This window comes from Oryza sativa, chromosome 4 (assembly GCF_034140825.1).
Source record: "Oryza sativa Japonica Group chromosome 4, ASM3414082v1".
In the NCBI taxonomy this organism is placed as follows: Eukaryota; Viridiplantae; Streptophyta; class Magnoliopsida; order Poales; family Poaceae; genus Oryza; species Oryza sativa.
Genome location: NC_089038.1, coordinates 9,595,936 through 9,601,935, shown reverse-complemented (window position 1 = coordinate 9,601,935; position 6,000 = coordinate 9,595,936).

Here is a 6,000-nt window from a genome sequence, read left to right as displayed (position 1 = left end):
CCATAATTTCAATGTCAAATTCTTGGAGTAGAAGAATCCACCTAATTACCCGAGGTTTTGCATCTTTTTTAGTAAGCAGGTATTTTAGTGCAGCATGATCAGTGTAAACAACTACCTTAGCCCCCACTAAATAAGACCTAAATTTCTCAATGGCAAACACTACGGCTAGGAGCTCTTTCTCAGTTGTGGCATAATTAAGCTGAGCTCCCGTCAACGTTTTACTAGCATATGTGATAGCATGGTGTTTTCTATCCTTAGTTTGCCCAAGAACAGCTCCCACAGCAAAATCACTAGCATCACACATGATTTCAAACAGCAGCGACCAATCAGAGGGTTGGATGATTGGTGCTGAGATGAGTGATTCCTTAAGGATTTTAAAGGATTTCATACACTCATCATCAAAGTCAACCGGAACATCATTAGCTAGCAAGGCAGTTAGGGGTCTAGCGATTTTGGAGAAATCCTTTATGAAGCGCCTGTAGAACCCCGCATGACCCAAGAAGCTACGGACACCCATGTCATTGACAGGAGGTGGAAGTTGTCGAATTACTTCAATTTTTGCTCTGTCCACCTCAACTCCCCTTTCGGAGATTTGATGTCCCAGGACTATTCCTTCACGAACCATGAAGTGGTACTTTTCCCAATTAAGTACCAAGTCCTTTTCTTGACATCTTTGTAAGACCTTATCTAAATTCTCCAAACAATGATTGAATGTTTTACCATAGACTGAAAAATCGTCCATGAAGACTTCCATGATATCCTCGATCATGTCAGAGAAAATAGACATCATGCATCTTTGAAATGACGCGGGTGCATTGCACTACCCGAACGACATTCTTCGATATGCATACGTTCCGTATGGGCACGTGAATGTGGTTTTACTTTGATCATCGGGATAGATGGGGATTTGGTGATAACTAGAATACCCATCAAGGAAACAAAAGAAGGAATGGTTAGCCAACCGCTCAAGCATTTCATCAATGAAAGGCAGCGAAAAGTGATCCTTCTTCGTAGCCTTGTTGAGTTTCCTATAGTCAATGCACATTCTCCATCCCGTGACGGTTCGTTGCGGGATCAACTCGTTGTTCGAGTTTTCAACGACCGTCATGCCTCCCTTCTTAGGCACTACTTGGACAGGGCTGACCCACTCGCTATATGGTACGGGATAGATAATCCCGGTATGTAGGAGTTTCAAGACTTCCTTTTTTATGACCTCTCTCATCGCATTATTTAGCCTCCTCTGAGGTTCCCTAGATGGTGTGCTAGACGGTTCTAAGAGAATGCGATGAGTGCAAAGGGTCGGACTGATGCCTTTTAAGTCTTGGAGGGAATAGCCAAAAGCAGCACTATGCTTTTCTAAAATGGCGATAAGTCGGGCCATCTCCCTCTCAGAGAGTTTGTCACTTATAATGACTAGAGACTCCGCATCGCTGTTCAGAAAGGCATAACTTAGGCTTGACGGTAAGGGCTTTAGCTCAATTGGGGCTCGTGACGGCAGATCCGTTTTTGGCAGATCCATCGTTTCTCCAGTTTCATCCTCCCCTTCATTGAATTCTTCGATGGATTCATCGAAAATAGACTCTAGGGTCTCGAATGGAGAAATAGCCATCACTCCCTCAATTGGCTCAGGAACAGGAAGAGACTCCATCAAAGAATTGGTTGATTGCAACATAGGGACGGAGGTGGCAATTCTTCCTATTTTCAGGTTAAGGACACCGGTTTCGGGCACATCTAAGAGTTTTTCTATGGGATGCCCTATGAGTATGTCGAAATCATATATTTCAAACACATGAAAATCTAATATGACCTCAACACTGTTGTGCCGTGTGGGCACTCCAGAGATAATCCCTAAACCTTCGGTAGTAGAGTTTGTGGAAATTCGGAAGGTTCTGACGGTTGGTTCCAACGATCTGTCCCCTAAGCAATCGAATGCAAAGGTTGCGGACATAATATTGGCACCAACAGAGGGATTATACAGAGCACGGACCGAATTACCTCCAATGTGACACATAATGGTTGAGGAGGGGCATCGGATCTGAATCGATTCAGATAAGAGCTCTCCTTCTCTTAACCATTTGTTACTCATGATGATGGTCAACCTCTTCACCGTCTCTTTAAGCATAGATTTATCAAGAGGTTCATTAGAATTGACCTTGGTCGGTGGTCTCTTCTCTCAGGAATAATTCAAGGTGTTCTAATAATCTTCGAAAAGATCCTCCTCGAATTGGAATGAAATTTCCGGAGGATGAATTTCTTCTTCCTCCGGCTCCTGCGACCGGGATGAGGATTCGACAGTTGAGTCGGGTTCCAACTCCACGTGCAGAGGTTCCTCATGAATAATCTCGACCTTCGGGACGGCTTCGCTTCGGCCGAAAGAATCGTTCTCTAAGATCAAATCTAAGAGTTCTCTTCCTTCGGCGGTTGTCTTGTGTGCGAACGATCCTCCGGCAGAAATATTGAGATTTTCGGCAAACTCCTTGTCTAACCCGTACCGAAAATGTTGCAACAACACGTGGTCGGGTAACGACAAGTCTGGGCCAGATTGAGTTAACAGTGAGAAACTGGCCTAGGCTGCACCGAGATATTCCTTCTCATTCTGTCGAAAAGAAAGGATGTCTACTCAAAGATTGATTACACGGGTTAATGGAAAGAAAGTAAGGCAGAAATTGCACTTAAGCTCCTCCCATTCACAGTGGAATTTCTTGACAGATAGAGTGTACCATTGCTTAGCTTCATCTCTACGAGAAAAAGGAAACAATTTCCACTTAAGAGTATCATGTGTCATGCCGACGATAGATAGGCACGAACACACTAGCTCAAAGTCCTGAAGATGGAGGTATGGATTTTCACCGATACTACCAGAGAAGGTTTTCTCTCGAACCATGGCTATAAAGCCAAGACTGATTTCGTAGCCATCTAGGAAGCTACTCGGCCAGTACTCCAGTACTCACCGATACTCCAGTACTCCTTCAGAATTCCTCCTAGGAAGCTACACTCGTCGAGGCAGAAGTCGGATGAGCGCCAAACTTCCGGGCACTCCTTCAGAGCTTCCCCTCGCTTTCTACCTATTTCTAATGTACAAAAGATACAATAGAGCCTCTTGTAATTCAGCTCAAAGTTGTGTGTGCTTGAAGTGAGATGAAGAGCTCCTTATATAGGCTCCAAATGACGGTTAGGGGTATGGGAAATGACCAAAACACGCTGCAACCGCCTTAGGAGAGAAATTCGAGCCGTCCAGGTGAAAGCAGATGACAGGAAGCACCAGGATTGGTCCGCCCGAACTGGTAGGTTCGGCCGAACCCAAAAACTCTCCTCCCGGCCTCTCCTTCGGTCGGGAGGTTGGTTAATGGGCCCCAAACAACCTGGGCTATGTTTTGGCCCAATTCTAAATGGTTTTTATTGACTTATTGGGCCTCTAATCCGTCTAAACGCGTCCTGAATGCGCGGAGGTGCATTTTGTCACATGACGGATGTGTTTTCTCCTCAAATTACCTGCATACATATATTTCACCAACACTAGTGGAAATGATTAGTAATAACACCTACCACTAAGTTGGATACCATGTGTTTATTTCATTATATGCAGGTATTGACGGTCTGATATTATGATTTAAGGACCGTCAATAGTGAACTTAGCCATGAATTCAATGAAAAATTACACGGAATTGAGGCTAGGATAAGGGAAGAGATGCTAGCCAAAAAGGAACGAGGACAACGGACATCCAGAAGAAGTGCAAGTGAGCCCCTGCAGCGGCGAAGTAGTTGTTTGTCAACTGGGATTCCAGAATGACATCCACCTGTCTCAGTCGAATAGTAGTTCTCGTTGTAGCTGATGTGATTCGTACAACTTAAACTAATATTTTTTTCTGGATTGTATGCAGGGCGTAGCCCAATGCATCCTACAAGTTAGGGTTACACAAACATTCTGTTGTCATGCTGCCGAGGGCTAACCATACAAACCTACTCCATAAACAAGAGTTCGCGGTGCAGATTTGGTGGCTAGACATGTCAAAGTACAAGTTGACATGGTGAATGCTGATTGGATGAACTGGCAACTTCCAATCCCGTGGTATCTTCATCCAATGGCTAAAAGACCTCATCATCATCAAGGTCACTTTGAGGACAACTTTAGCTCCAGCTCCACCTCGCCCAGATTCTTCCACAAAAGTCCCTTCACCTCCTCTGGCCATCGAAGCTCCATTTGAGAGCCATGGTACGGACTTCGGTGAAATGGCCAAACTTCACCCTCCTCCGCAAAACACCAAGGCCATTTCATCTCCACCGATGGTGCAAAGAAGGGCGCATCATGCAAGAGATAGATCAAAAGGAAAAAGAAAGGCACAAGAGCCGTAGTTACCTCCCAAACAACTAGATCTGGATAAGGAGGTCAACGTTACTCCAAAAAACAAGCTCCAGGTACATTTCAGCAACAGGTGCCATTGGTTGCAGACCATGAGTTAGCCAAAATGGGTTCTGCTTGCCAAGTGCTGCATAGATACTACATGGAGAAAACAAACTCCAAGAGCAAGATGAGGGACACGTCCATAGTAGGTTACCACGACCAAGAACCATCCTTGGGGCAACAAAATTATTTTGCAGTGGCCTTCTCGGATCTTTTTTACCTCTATAAGCTACGAGCAGTGGACACCGGCTTGTTAAAGTGCTACACATTGTAAGTACAAATAACACCAAACTTACATACTATTAATACTTGTAGAATGCTTCTAATTGACCACACATGTGAACCTTGAAGGATACGTTCGAAAGAGGCACGGAGGAACAAAAACCAGGTGAACAGATAATGAGATAATGAGGCAGAACTTCAATCTCACTTGGATGATGTGATTAATTACTTCTATGAAAGCTTAAGGGCCCACTAGGATGAAGACTTCATCTTATTAGCACACAATCAACAGTGAATAGTACACTACGTTAGGAATTTTAAATTTTACTACACATGTGTGGTCTTCAACTTCCAGTATATTAACGTTGCAGATTCCATTGGATAAGTGAAAAATGGAGTAGGGTATACTTCCTTAACTCCAAAATAAGAAAAAAAAATACAACTTTACATCTATGAAGGAGGACTTTAATGCGGCTTGGGAGAAATATGTCAACAAAGGGGGTCGGCACCGAGAAGATATACCCGACCTCTATCACCATGATAACTACAAATGCAAGAAACAAACCGGCGAAACCTGTGTATTTCATGTATGTCATCAGATGAAGATTCTCGCTAGAAAGGTGACCTCCTTGGATCCTGAGGTTCATGGGTTTATAAAATCGGCCATTAGTATATTACATAAAATTAGGTTTGCGTATGATATGTACTAACTTGATGCCTCTTTCAGAATGTTATTTCCAACATTCCAGAGCACAATTTCGCCGTATCAGAGAAGAATTGGCTGTCTTCATCATACATGAAGTTATATCTTCGAAGGGCACCTACCATACTAGATGATTTATCGTGATCAGTTAATCAGATTTGAGTGAAAAATATGATTAAGTCATGACTTTTTATGTTGGAAAACAATTACTATTTGATTATGTTTAATTTATCTATGTACACTTGTAAACATTTATGTTAGAAGTAATATATTTATCACTTCTTTCAAATTGCATACTTATTTCACATGTTGCAATAAATATGCATGGTTGTCCCTTGAAGATGCTTCACATTTTGGCAAGGAAAGAAAGGTAATAAATTGTTGAATTTGAATGTGATAATAATGTGGGTTCAATATGTGAATGTGAAATGTATATATTTGTATGTGAATGTGAATGTGAAACTTGTGAATGTGTGAGACTTGTGAATTTGATTGTGAATGCGAAACTTGTGTGAATGTGACCGTGAATGTGAGCAAGGATATGCTGGATTATATTGCTGGGTTATTGGGATATGTAGTGGGCTTGGCTATCATTTGCCTGAGGCAAGCCAATAAAACAAATTTAATTTTTTTGTGAAAAACCTCATCCCTATCGGGCCGCAAAAGCAAAACC